The sequence below is a fragment of the Streptopelia decaocto genome (genome assembly GCF_964273445.1).
Source record: "Streptopelia decaocto genome assembly, chromosome: 6".
NCBI lineage: Eukaryota > Metazoa > Chordata > Aves > Columbiformes > Columbidae > Streptopelia > Streptopelia decaocto.
The window spans coordinates 48,470,742-48,485,543 of record NC_138660.1 but is presented as its reverse complement, the minus strand read 5'-3'; positions in this window follow the sequence as shown (position 1 = coordinate 48,485,543).

The window sequence follows — 14,802 nt, the reverse complement described above, 5'->3', positions numbered from 1 at the left end:
TCTACTTTATCTGAAAAGCCTTTTTTTTTTTTTCTTCCAGCTGATTTTCACTGATTCTTACTGCTGCTATTATTCTTTCTTAAACTGTAGCAATTCTTTTGTCTATCATGATTACATGCAGTATGCAAACGTACTGTATGGGAGAAGCATAATAAAAAAAGGAAATTATCCTCATGGAAGTTATGAGTACGTTCAGGTAGAAATACTAAGAAACTGAGTATGCTTACACTGAGACCACTCTTCCATGAATGTTTGCATCTATGTTTGATTTTTACTGAAAATTAGAGTTGATTGTTATACTTGCTTGCCATATCGGGACCTTGAACACCTATGCCAGCTTTACAGTGAACAGGTAGAAAGGCCAGATGTGCCTTGGAATTCTTCTCTCTTGGGTGAGATACCCCTTCCCTGGCACTCTGTTCTACGCCAGGTAAGCAGCCTTTAGGAAAGTCTCTTTTATTGCTGCATTTCATGATGTTAAAGGGAAAGAGTGGGTAGTTCAAAAGAAAACAGGAATTTTTTTATCTGTATCTTTTCTGTTCTCAGCCCCTGCCTTAGTAAAATAATACAATAATCAAAAGTGAACCAACTTAGGTAAGAAGAAATGTGGTTGACTGAGCACATGTTTTTGTAATGCATATATGTGCGACAGAATGTATTACAGTTAAGCTTCCAGAACAAGGAGTTGACTCTGGCAAAAGCTATACAGGCCTCAGGCCCTGAACACGGCCACCACTTTCCACCCAAACACAGGGGGTTAAACCAAAACCAGTTGTGCCCCTCTGCTTGCTCCAGGAAGGGATTCAGCGGAGCTGGTCTCCACTGGATGGTGTATTTCAGGAGACTTGGAAATTTGCCTTAAAAATCAGCAAAAAAATCCCAAGGAGAGGATTTTGAAGACTTTTCTTTCTAAATAGAAGACCAATTCTGTAAATTGTGTTGATTTGCACTGAAGGGGTAGAAAAGGTAAGTGCACTCTAATATGTTTTTGGTCTTCTATACACCTGTTATGAGATAGCCAATGCTGTAAAAAGAGAACTTACTTGTTTCTTAGCAAGGAAAGTGATTTGCTTAATTTAATAAGTCTTCAAATCATCACCGATATATAAAAAAGCATCAATGAATTGTACACAGTAAACATAAATATGCTATTTCACAAATAACCCCATCCCTGTGCTGCAACGAAGTGACAAAGCATGCTTGGAATGAGGAAGACCGGGTGTCAGTGGTGCCAGAATATATAATAATACAAGTAAACGGCCAGTGGCAAGCAGAAAGAACACATGCAAACCTTCCCCTTTCACTTTCCTGTCTGGAAATGGCTTTTAAGGTTTTAGTCCGGGTATCTAGTGGCTTGAATTAAATACATAGAATAGGAGGATATATCTATACTGTTTCCTCCTGCCCCCTTCTCTCTCTCTCCCTTTTTTTTTTTTTTTTTAAATCAGTAATATCCTCTACTTCAAGAAATTCCATGCTTGGGTACGGCAGGTCAGGGTAGTTTTGGTGCCTTTTTTTGAGATAATTTAGTTGAGCTACAGCCTGTTTCAGTAATTTTGGAAAACATAGTTGTTTAAAAAAAAAAAAGCAATGCAGGTTGCAACAAATTTATTCCATCCTATTATGCAAGGACAAGGAGAAATAAAGATGGATTTAGGGAAGATCAGGGTGCTCTGATATCTGCGGCACAAGCACAAGGATTAAAAGAATAGATTCTGGTGGCTTTACTAAAAATATATCTTCTTGAAGTCTTAAAATTGCCTCCCCTCCCAAAAAGGAAGGGAGTGTCCTGGTTACAGAAAGCCAGTGTCATTCAACCCGATTTTCCATGCACTGTCAAAAAACCTTGGCAGGACAACAGGAACTTCCAGCCTGTGGGATTATATGAAGAATCTTCTGCCTCGATCACAGACAAGATACAACATACTTTTTTTCCCCTTTCTCTGAAAGAAGGAGGAAAAACACCTTTATGCTAAATTTAAGGCACCTTTCTGGGTACATGGAATTATTTTAATACAGTCATATGAATATAGAGAGCAGCAACAAAAAAATTCCAAGTGCTAGTAACTCAATGCTGCTCTTTCAGGAGTATTCTGAACTGTTGTCTTCACTTTCCCTGCGGCTGAATTGCAAATGTTTATAGATAAGTCCATAATATCACACCTTGAAATACAGTTAAAATGTAGGTAGTAATTTAGATAATTTTCTATAAGGTTTTAGTAGTACTAAACTGACCAGAACATACTCTAATGCAGTATCTGCAAACTGAAATCTACAATCAACTCAGAATGGGCTCTGTTAAGCAAATGAATACTATAATATATAAAGCTAACTAGAATATCTCTAATTATAATTGGTTATTTGTAGTACTTACAATAACTTTGAAAACTATAAAATAGTGCAAATGCAACACTAACAATATATACCATGCTTGCTGTTAAAATGGTATGGTTTTCTTTTGTTTGGTTGGTGTTGGGGTTTTTTTTTGTTTGGTTGGTTGCTTTGTAAGTTTTTTGTTATTTCCCCAAGGAACTTCCCCCAGTTTCAAAACCTTAATTGAATTATATTTTTCCGTACTCAGCAAGTTCTAAATTGAAAATAAGATACAGTTGCTAAAAAGTTGATAATATGGTTGCTTTCTTTCAAGATTTGGAAAAAAATGTACCTGCTTACTTCTTAGCAAACATGTCATCTGTTTGTACTTACAGTGGGCTCTCGCAAACTTGCAAGAGGACTGCCTAAAGAGAGCGCTCCCAGCGCCGATAACGCCGCGCCGGATTTCCAGGAGACCGTGTCCTTGCGAGAAAGAATGGCTCTGTACAAGGCTGCTGTGTCTGAGAGAGAAAGCACCAACGCCTTTGCTCATGTAAGCCGCCAATGGTTCTTTATCTTCCCAGGTCTGTGTTTGCTTTGCATAGTGACGCATCCGTCACTCTTTAGTTATACGGCTGATGGATGGACCACTTTGGTGATCGAAATGTGAAACCTAAATTATCACATCTATTTAGCAAATGTATTGATACATCTGTCTCTGTCTCTGCTGAATGAGATTTTTCATGCTATATACCTTTGGTCATTTGGACAATTCCCTTTAATTCATTGGAAGGACTGTTCTTTTTATTCCACTGGTGCATTAATTGCATTTATTAGGACCATAGGCTTGAGAAGGATTAGCAACACAGTTATTCTTTCAGCTCACGACAAACCTCAGTGGTTTCTGCATTACTAAAAATATTACAAAATAATAAATTCATATTCAAAAGCACATTAAGTTTAGACCTCTTGCTGTTCAAACTAAAGAATCTGAAATTGCTGCATTTTAAAATAGAAGCTCTATGAGTCAAGGTGTATGAAACAGTATTCGTTTTTAATATAATTATTTAAAAATGAGCATTATATGAGAAATATTACAAAAAAAATTGTAAATTTTATTTTACTCTCTCTACGTGTCTGTCAGTAGCATTTAGGTATTTTACAGTTTAATATTAACACCAAGTAGCACATAAAGTATTTGGCTACCAGAATTTATAATCTATTAAAACAGAGCAAGACCACATTTAATTATCAGTCGGGATTATCTGAAAATTGGGTTAAATCAGAGAGTGTATCTCACAAAGGAAGGACTACAGTGCAGCTGTCACCAGCCAGCATCTTTGTCGTATGCAAGAAGGATTCCCATTCTTACCTGTACCTGGCCCTTGGGAGAAGTGGTCTGCAGCAGCTGAAAGGATTTTCAGTGTCCTTGGACAGCCACACTCACCAGAGTCTGGGTGTTTTCCAACCTCCAAATTCCTGCCTGCTGACTTCCTCGTTTCCTGATTGCCCATGTATGTCTGGAGCAGATTCCTGCAGTTCAGCTGGCTGAGAAGGTTCCAGTTCCTTCCTCCTGCAATTGGAAACATCACTGAAGTTAGTATTCTCAAGAAGAAAGAACTGCGTGAAGCCTGACCCAAGCTAACTGTGTTGAGCACACAGGAACTACTCCATTTACACTCTGGAAGTCCTTGCAATTTCTTGTAGAAATGGATGGTTGCCTGAAAAAGGACCTGCATATCTGTTTCCGTTAAAGGGAATTAATATATTTCCTTAAAGGACCTGCAACTGCATTTACCCCCTCTAAACATCTCCAAATGGCTGGCAAGGTGCACCAGAAATGCTCATACACTAAAATTATTAATTTTCACATTCACACATCCATGTACACATAGAATTGTGCCACCTTTGTCACAGGGGGGAAAAAAAAAAAACCTGTTTTTTATGATCTGCTTACTTACTCATCAGGTATAAGCACTAAACCTAAGTTTACTTAGTAACCTTCATTAAAAGCCTATTTCTAATTATTGGGTGGTTTATTTTCTGCATACTGATTAATAAGCTCAAATGCTGAAATTGTCATTCTAGTACTGTTAAAAGAAGTACAGTTTACAGATTACATCAACAGAAGCTGCCTATAGGAGGCTCCAGACATAACCAAGTGTTTCCAAATTTTCTATAAAATTTTCAAATTTATAAGCATTATGGCATAGTTATTAATTACTTTTAAAAAATCAGCTTATAGAAGTACATTCTTAGTGCAAATGGAAAACTGGCCTTATTTTATCACTCTAGACTTCAGAGAAAACCAAGTTCTGCACTGTGCCTGGTGGCCTGGCAGCAGTGAGGAAACAATTTGAGAAAGTGCAGAAGACCTCTTCACAAAAGGCCTTTGCTCAGTACCAGCAGCTGCGCAAATCTGTACAGGTAACAACAGCATTCTTAATACTAACAAATGGGGTAAGCCCTGCTAGATAGCTTGAGGAAAAAATATGAGTGTTTGCGTCACTGAAGTGTTTTCATTTTGACTACGGTATTTCCTTAATGTTCATAATCATAGCATTTTCTCTTTGAGATATACTACAGGAATCATATTTATTATGCAGATGAACACTCAATATAGACAATACTAAACTTCGAGCAAATAGATGAGTAAAGCAGATTAGTACCATAGCAGTATTTTACACTGAACCTTGTCGGTAAGACTGTCATTTATTATCAAGTATCATGGTGATATTTTTGCACATATTGCACTTCATGTGATGTTAAGCCATTCTCTTTCAAAAGGAGTTTCCTACTTCCATTGAATTAAATCTAATCAGCTCCCCTAAACAGATCAAAAATTGCACAGAAGAACCCAGATGCTACATAAAAGTAGAACAAAGCAGCAGCTAAGTGTTATTTTGGATAAAAGATCTTTACATTTTATTACTTCATTAGCATATACCATGAAAAATTGTTCTAGGAGTTAATGATTTTGGACTATGTGAAATCCTCTATAATAAAACACATTGCACAATCTGTCCTGTGCACTCTGAAAAATGCTAATGGCACAGTAAATTGCTTTACCATCCTGCACTTCTAGGAGAGATTTTTAAGCAATATTGCTCTGCAACTTTGTAGAACAGGACACATCAACATTCTGCCATAGGTTCATTTTCATGTTAATAAGTATCATCCTATCTACCAATCACCTCTCATCTCCTACACATTAATACCAATATCAACAATTTGCACAGACAACAAGTAAAACCCCAGTTTGTAGGGGAGAACAGAGTTTGTTGCAGATGTATTAAAGCATTTTTAACTAAGCAGAAAAATCCCGTAGTTGGACATAATCATACCAGAGCATAATCCTTGGTAACAAGAAGTGTTGTACACGTACTTTTCTGATGACATGGTCCAAACCAGCTGCCATTTATCTGGATGAAGAAATGCAGAACTGTGTACAGAAATTATGTGACTTTTTATATTACTCAGAACCAAATAATTGCATTTCTGTGATGTGAAGATGCATTTTTGCTGGCCTAATAGTGGTATCTAGTTCTCCAAAAAGCCACTATGGTGGTTCCACTTCACCAACAAAGATGTGACCTCTAAGCACACTTACCCATGTATTTGTCCTCTGTGGCTAGTTGAGGGGGCTCTCTCAAATGATCAGCAGAAATAGTCACGTTCACAGGAAATAAAATCACTCAGACTTTATGGAACAGTCTTTAAATTCAGGTTAAATAACTTACTGCAAGACCGTAAAATCCCATTTCTATCTCACGTAACTGCACTCTCATGGAAAATGGGATTATACACTTAGGTAGTTGAAAGATTATTCAAGGTCACTGAATCAATCCTGGGGCAAACCAGAGAAATAATGTAGTTTGAAGACAGATCTCCAGATCTGGGTAAATTCAAACTATGAATCCAAGCTAAAATAAGGAAGCAATTCATTTTTTAAACAGTAATGTAAATAGCTGAACATTTTACTACATATTCAATTATTGCATAAGGCGTGCATATCTTTTCATTCAAAATATTGGCACCAAATATGCAAATAATAACTATTTATTGCAAATAATAACTAATTATCTTTCTGTTTTTCTCAGGCAACAGCCATCACCCTTCATTGTAAGGCAGATTGGTTCCTTGTGAAAGGTGCTGTATTGCCAGTAGGATGCACTAAGCTCTTGTCCAAAGTGGTGAAGAGCAATGAAAACTGATCATGGAATCGCCATGTGCCCACAGACTCACCCAGCGTTCATATAGAGACCTGGTCTTAAATTTGACCAGTGGCATCATGAGTGCCTTTTATCACTGCCCACCAAGCTGAGAAGCGGTCACGAGCTTCAGCGTTACAGTTATGCAAACGCTGGCCTGCCGTGGTTTGCCGAGTAGCTCAGTGAGCTGCTCCTGCTCAGGCAAAGCCCCACTATCCAGTGTCAGACACAAGCCGTTTTGGGCAAGTGAACTGAACCTCCTACACAGGAATCATGAGTCGAATATATTTACCATATAGTATCATGTGTCAGGAGTGACACAGGTAGAGCTACACCCCCTTCATTGAGGGTCATTCCAGACAAATTTTCTAAGATTGCTACTAGTAGGAATGTCAATTTTCTAGCAATTGCAGAAGCTGAATAACAGGAGAGTGTTAGTGAATGGTGAAAACCTTACCTTTGTATTAAAATCTTCCACATAGTGCCCAAAACACCCTAAGCATATGCATACAACAAAGTAAGGCTGACAAATCACAGAGATGAAGTGCAGATAAGTGAAGTTCTTTTAAGAAATTTCTGCAAGACTCTCACAGTACTGATGCACAGACACCATCACAAGAACATAAATAAGTAAAAATGCAGAGCTTTGAGAAAGAAACTAAGATCTACACCAAGTAAATAATCAGTCAGTTATATTGTATTGTTACTAATTCTGTAACTGAAGCTTTAGGCTCACAATTTACTTCCACTGCTGCCTAAAGGGAACTGCAAGTTTGTCCATACTGATCATTTAGAGCAGTAAGCTCTAAATATGCCAATACAGAAACAATACTATATTAGACAACTTCCCACAGAGCTTATATGATGACCATGATGTATGGTTCAACTAAAATTGATATGCTTCAAATGTGAGTGAATGAACTGCTTGCTTGTTCTTGCACAAGCTTTTCGGCCATTTGATCCCCTTGAATAATACATACATACATATGTAGAATTGTATACATGTTTTATGTACATAAACATATAACATAACATACATATTCTGAGCCTCAAAGCAATTTTATTTTTGAAAGGGAAATTATGTTTTGTCTGTTGTCAGAACAGAATCTAAATTATTGCAGTGCAGAGGCACTAAAATTGATGTATGGGCCACTAACATACAAAACGTGTGTAGCAATTACAGTTCTCTTCAGTAACAGAATCTGAATTCCTACATAAAAATGCGCTCTAACAAAATGTATCCAGACTTATCCTCAGATTTACATCTTTATTTTTAAATAGTATTGTCTTAGGTTAGAATGACTTATTATCCAGAGACACAACAGGACACTATAGCCCTTTGTATTAAGTAACAAAGTTATGCATAGGAAGGCCAGCAGGCCCCATAAAGGATGACTTGAAACAAACAGAAGAGAATGGAGGGCGACAGAAGTCCAAAATAAAATGACCGCAACCAACCATTCATTGAGCTAGAAGCATGCCAACAACCATCCAGCTGACAGTGTTTTCTGAAGCTCACTCATGATATGGCACAGAAGAAACAAGAAAAAGTAATTGAAAGGTGATTCTTGGGCCACGGCAAAAGCATCTGTAACAGTTGTCTTTTCAGTTCTGCCACCAAAAATGACTTTGTGTTCTCTGTCTGTCGTCCTCCCCTGCACATCTGGAGGGCAGCTGTTCCCTCCTGACACCGCCATGCAGGATGCGGGTGATTAAATAACCTTGCTTAATAACACACAGTACAGCAGGAATTGTGTATCCCCCTGAAACAAATAAAGGGATCGAGTTCCCACAAGCATAACTCTTAACTGGTGTTAAATCTAGATCATGATCTTCAGCCACAGTCCTGCACTGGAGGCACAACTTAGCCGGCTTAATAGGATAGGAACAACCTTATCACATGCAGACCATTAAATAATTCTACGGAATATTATCAGAAATCTATGGGGTCTACAAAATAGGCCACAAACTCCACTTGGGTAGACTAAATTAATCCTACCTACAGGATATCCTATCCTATATCCAAAAGTTGGCCTTACAGAGGAGAGATGAAATCACAGGTCTTCCTGCTCTCCACTTGTTTGGAATAAACAAGTAGCATTTTACCCTCTGTCACAGGAATTTCAATTAGCCATCTTGACAGACACCCAAACATGAGCATAACCTCCAAGTCCCTCTTCCTCCCTGCATGCCCAGAGAAAGGCCATGTAATTATATTGTCAAAATCTGGCTCATAATATTTAGGCTGCATTTTAGACAGCCATAGATGTCGCATTAGACGATTATAATCTTTCGCAATATGGCAACTACTTCATAAGCAGTACCAAAGTTACAGCAATAAAGCAGTACTGACATTCAGATTAAATTTGCTTCCTGACTACATAAAGCCTAATTATATTTCTTTTTAATACCCCATACCATTCAGAGGACACATAATGACTATCATGAACATATTTTGTGTCTCATGAATGAGCTTTTCCAGTAATGAGAGCTTGACTTACATATCTAAAACATGCACATTAGAACAGAAAAGCATATCTTAAATAAAAATGGCATATATATGCATAAATATATTGAAAAGCATATCCATATAAAAGGCATATTATACATACACCTACACATAGTCATTAAACAGAAAATAGATGGAAAAATTTGCACTTCATTATCTTTGAACTGCCTCTTTTCAACTTGGTACAGGGTTGGCTTGAGTCTCCTTGTGTGACTCCCTCACACCGGTTATACATACAGAACTTGCGAATCTAAACCATGCTCTGACTTGCTCTTCTCATGCCTCACCCCACATTGACAGTTCAAATTTTGCAGTAGATACAATTAATTTTGATACTGGTAATGCACTAAAGCATTTCCGGTAAACAGTAAATTTATTCTACCTTTTGTTCATATGTTTTTAATTCATCTTACAGTTGAAACATCTGATTTGTCAGCACAGAGGGGGAGGAGAAATTCTAAAGCCCATGAAGGAAATGGACATTGTTTCTCAGCTGCAGAACCTCTGAGCCCTTCCTGCCTACTGCACAGCAGAAACTATGGGCCAGGCAGGGGATGTGCCCCTGAACTGATTCAGCAGAAATGTTAGTGGAGATGCAAGCAGTGTAACCATTCCTTAGCTTTAAGGTGGAATAAGTCCCAGAAGGGATGATTAAGGGAGAGAGTTAATTTCTTGCCCCACAATTAGCTGCATTTCAAGGAGGTGCCAGAATCTGAGACATAGGAAGGTTACAGCTCTCTGTTGCACTAGATGCATAGCAGCAATCTCAGAAACACAGCGCTGCCTCCATTCACAGCCACATTACACTGAACGCTTTGCAAAGCTATTGCTGGAGGGACCGGAAGGTCCTTCCATTGGAAAGCTTATTATCAGCAGAAACTAATAGAAAATCTTCCTTCTAAAGGAAGAAGAACATGTAATCTGACATGAATTAAATTATTTCTTAGATGTCTCTGTGTGCATGCTAGTGTGCAAGAGAGAGGAAGCACAGAACTGATACATTAATAATGTCAGTCCTTAGGATTTGTGTCTTCTAATCACTGAATCTCCAAGTACTACATGGACACAGGTAATGTGATGTAACACAGGTTCCAGGACAGGTTTTAAACACAAAAACAAATCACTGCTAGCATCTGGAGTCAAACTAAACATACATAACTTCAGAAATTAGTTGACATGGACATCTCAGACAGTGCTTTAAAATTTCAACTATATGCTCTCTTTATTACGCTGCAGTTGTCAGACTTGTAGACACAATGCTAGCCTGTACATTTTATAGGACCTTCTGGTCAGTCTACGAGTCATACTTTTCACAAGTGAAATTCAGCACGATTTTTGCATTGGAAAAGCTGTATAAAGCATATGCAGGAAGTCAGCATCTCTTACACAGACATATTATTATACTTCCTTTTAGAAAGCTGCATTAGCGTCATGCCTGCTGACAGGTAACAAGTTGATGGCACAGCACATAAAGCCAGAACTAGTCTTCTTAGTCACCTTCCAGTCTAATTATACGTTGTACATATTCACGCAACTTTCCGTATCTGCTGGTCAAAATCTGGCCGCAGTAACAGAAATGACTTGACATCGTCCGTGTTATAAAAAAGTCTGTTCCAATTTTTATGGCAATAAATATCAATCATAATAACAATAATACTCTGCTTTAAAATGACTGTTCTAGTTACACCACTTATATCAGAACTAATTTGTGAAAGCCCTTCAGAGGAAAAAAAATCCAATTTACTATTAGCTGTTAATGTGTGATTATTTTTATTTGTCTTTAGGAAACATCAAGCAGCACTCAGCACACACTATCAAGCAGCACCAGGGAAGCTGAGTGCAATGAAATGACCTCCAAAGAAAGTCAAATGGAGGCCTCTCAAACACAAGTGGTAACTATATCAATTAATAATTATGTCATTGGACAATTATACTGATGCTGATACACAGCTGCTTTGCTTCTTCCTCCTTTACCACTTGGTACAGCAAGATTTGGATGTTCTACTGACAGCCTCCCTCATTAGGTGGCACACAATAATTTTTAAAGGTGTTTTATTAAGTGTTTTTAATTTATTATTGTTTCAACACAGTAATGAATTAATTAGGTTTTCATTAATATTTTTCTTTGATGTAACACTTTAAATACAGTTGCAGAACTATGGAAATTTTTTACATATTGCACTAAATCCTGTAGTAAAGTGAAGGTTTTGTGCACAGGTTTCTCATCGTGAGCAAGTTATTCAGGAGATAAAAAAGGCTTCTACATTCACCCAGCACACTGATGAAACAGGTAAGAAGTGGCGTAAGAATAAAGGCTCATTAACGAGCAGTGGTGAATGTCAACGTACTGCTCTTATCATACAAACATGAAAATGCACGTTACTCCAAATTCATTTACTTCAATGGAACTTAAGAAACAAATTCAGAATTCAGTTGGAGAAATGGCTTTTGCATAAGGAAGTGGTTTTAAATATGTGTTCAGTTGCTTAAAAGAACTGAGGACTTGAAGAATTATCTGAAAACATGGGCAATCATGAGCCCATGTATTTACAAAATTGTGGATGAGAAGGTTACAATTTATTGCTGAACTCAATAGCCCTGCACAATATGACCATAGTGCTAAGACACTGCTGCTGCTGCTGCAGTTTAGTCCTGGTATTAGAATTCCCGCATTGTATTATCCCACAGACCCCAGTCAACCTTTAGCCCCCCCACACCCCTCAAGAATGGCAAAACAGGAGGTGATAACATCTCCCTCAGCAACTATTCTGTCGCTCTCTCCATGCATTTCTGTTCACGATCAAGTGATTTTCTAGACTTTTGCAAGGATAAGTATGATTTTTTTAAATACAATAATGTTTTATGATTCACTGATCGAGTCAATTTCATAAAATACAGGATGGAGGAAAAACAATCCTTTTTACTCTTGTTCCTATTGCAGTAACCAATGCAGGTCAGAATGAAGAGCTCCCAAAGACCGTAACACAGATTTTAAAACAGCAGATTGAAAGGACAGCTCAGGAAAAGGCTGTTCACCCCAACAGAGAGACTGTGACACCTGCAAAAGAAGTAAAGGTCTGTGCTTTTAATGAGACATTAAGACATTAGTCCATCACGCAGTCTGAATTTATATTTTGACTGTGATTAAGTGCACGTAATGTAATATGAAGTGCATTAGAAGGCTCAACAAGTACAGTATGTGAGAAACATAAATAAGTAGACTTTTCTAAAAACTTTCGCATTCCTGCCCTACTCTGCTGAATACAATCTCCTCTTTCCTTGTTTTGAATCTGTAAATATGTATAATTTCTGTCACCACAGATTCTCAAAAACGTAGAAAATGTCACATTCAGAAGAAATGAAGATAAGCAGAAGTCACAGCATAACTTTACATTATGCTTATAATGCAAAGTCTGCATTTGTTGCAGCAAAAACTCTAAGACCGCTCAATCATCCTTTTGCAATTTATATGAATTCTACATTTCTTTTTACATATATTCTAAGGTGCAAATAGCACAGCTCTTAGTTCAAAAGATTGGTTTTACGCATTTTGAGCAATAGCTGATGGATTGTGTCTTTCCAGATTTTATTATTATCCTATTGCTTGGATTGTGGCAGAACTAGCTTTTGTGAAGAACAGAAAAATTGTTTTCTGTGTTACTATACTTGAAACAAACAAACAAAGCAATCTCTTTTGTTCCCTAAAGATGAAAAATACGTACCAGGAAATGACATTGCCTCCAACAATTAGTCCATCTTCCACACTACTACTTCAGCACACACACTACAGGAAACTTCTACACCAAGGAAAAACAGGAGGTAACTGTTACTTGTGCAATGATTTGCTCCAGGATCCCATGACTGTGGAAACACAGAAAAGTTTTCCACTACTTATGCAAAAAGCTCCATTGGAAATGACAGCAACTTCCCAGGCCGCTGAATCATCCAGCACCCCAACCAAGCCCACTGTCTCCACAGACCTGCACCCAAAGCAAAGCAATTTATGTGAACTAAGATGTTTATATTATACAAATGTTTCCACCTAGAGAAACATTACCTGAATGAGGCTTCTAATATTTTATCTGCTGAACCTGGAATGCAGAATATGATGGCAGGTGTGCAGCAGGCTAGATAAGGCTTTGCCTTCATCATTCAGATGTTCACAAGACCAGAAAAACAATCCTTACAGTGGTGTGAAATCCAGAGAGGAGAGGTCCTTGAGTCTTTGAGAAGCAGCCTTTCCTTTCAATTAAAGACAACCCTTTAGACCCAAACAAAGCTAGAAGCATTGCAGACCAGGAAACCATTGCAGGTGGAAATGTTAAATCCATAGCCTGGATGTTTCAGACCCAGGTTCTTGAAGCACTACTTCAGGCTCTGTGGGAACTATGGACAAGGCTCTTGCACTAGTTACAGGAGGTGTTCCCGCAGTTTTGTGGATGTTAGAAATGCAGCCACTAGACTCTACAAATAAAATTTACCACGATGAACAACCAACAGATGAAACTTGCATCCAAGAAGTTTCTAGTGGTGCTATAAAGACTCTGAGGCACATTCTGGAAGCACAGAACTTGGATAAACTTGGGCAGCTGTACCCAGTGGATGTCCTTAACCTTTTGCAGCTGAGGTCTGAGCTGAAAGAGCTTAAAGGAATTGTGAAGAGAAGCAGAAAACATTTTGAACCTCAGCCACTGTTTGTTATCAGAGGCAACTTTGGTCACAGACTGGAGAGTGAAGATGTCCATAGAGAAGACACTGAAAGGAGGCATGTCAGAATAGCACACTGAATGTTAGAAATGCAGCCTTTACCTGTGACCAACAAGCACCTTGTGGAAATTAAAGTGGTCCATGGAATCTCAGTGGAGGAAAATATGAGTAGTGCTGTGTGCAGAACAAAACAGTTAGTTGAAACACAGCCTTGGCACAGAGAAAATTCAGAGAATTAAGTCCAGCTAAAACATAGTCACAAAAATTGAACAAGCAAGATTCAAAGTCCTGCACAAGATGCAGCAGCCCCTGTAACACTGGAGCAAAGCATACTTTCTGATTCCAAACTTGATGGCAACGATAAGCAAGTAGAACAAAAATACGATGTAGGAATTCAAATAGATCTCTATTAAGACCAGAAAGCTGAGAAGCTGAAGATGCAGAAACTATTGTGAAAGCCTCTAGCTACTACTTCTTCCACCATTATGAGGATTAATGCTACGAGACCTATCCTAAAGAATTATGTAGAGCAAAATAAAATTTAAAAATATATACTAAATATATAAATATATAAAATATATACTAAACCAAAGTAGATATTAAAATAAAAATAGCATTACCCTATTTGAGAAACATAAATATGCTAGAAAATACGCACAGAATGCACCTGATTTCTCATGCTTAAAATTAATGCAACATCCTCCTAACTGAGGTAAAATGTTGTCTGTATAAAATAACCCCAGAGATAAAATAATGGTCATGTTTCGTGCACACCTGTTTTTAGTTTATTAAAGCACAAGATGTGACTTAAGACAACATGTACCATGTTTCAGTGGGTTTCCTGTTTGAGTAAAATTACTAAAATGGTTTACAATTAACATGCAATTTAAAAAAAATTCTGCTTTTTCCTGCTGGGTGATTTTACCAGTTGATACAGCCCTAGTCTGAATAAAGGGAGCAAACCCACTTACTTTATGGCAAAGTCCATGTTTCACATCACCAAGAAGCAGAGCCTCTCAGTATCCCTCAAAAAGCTGAGCCTGTTATTTGTTTCATATTGAA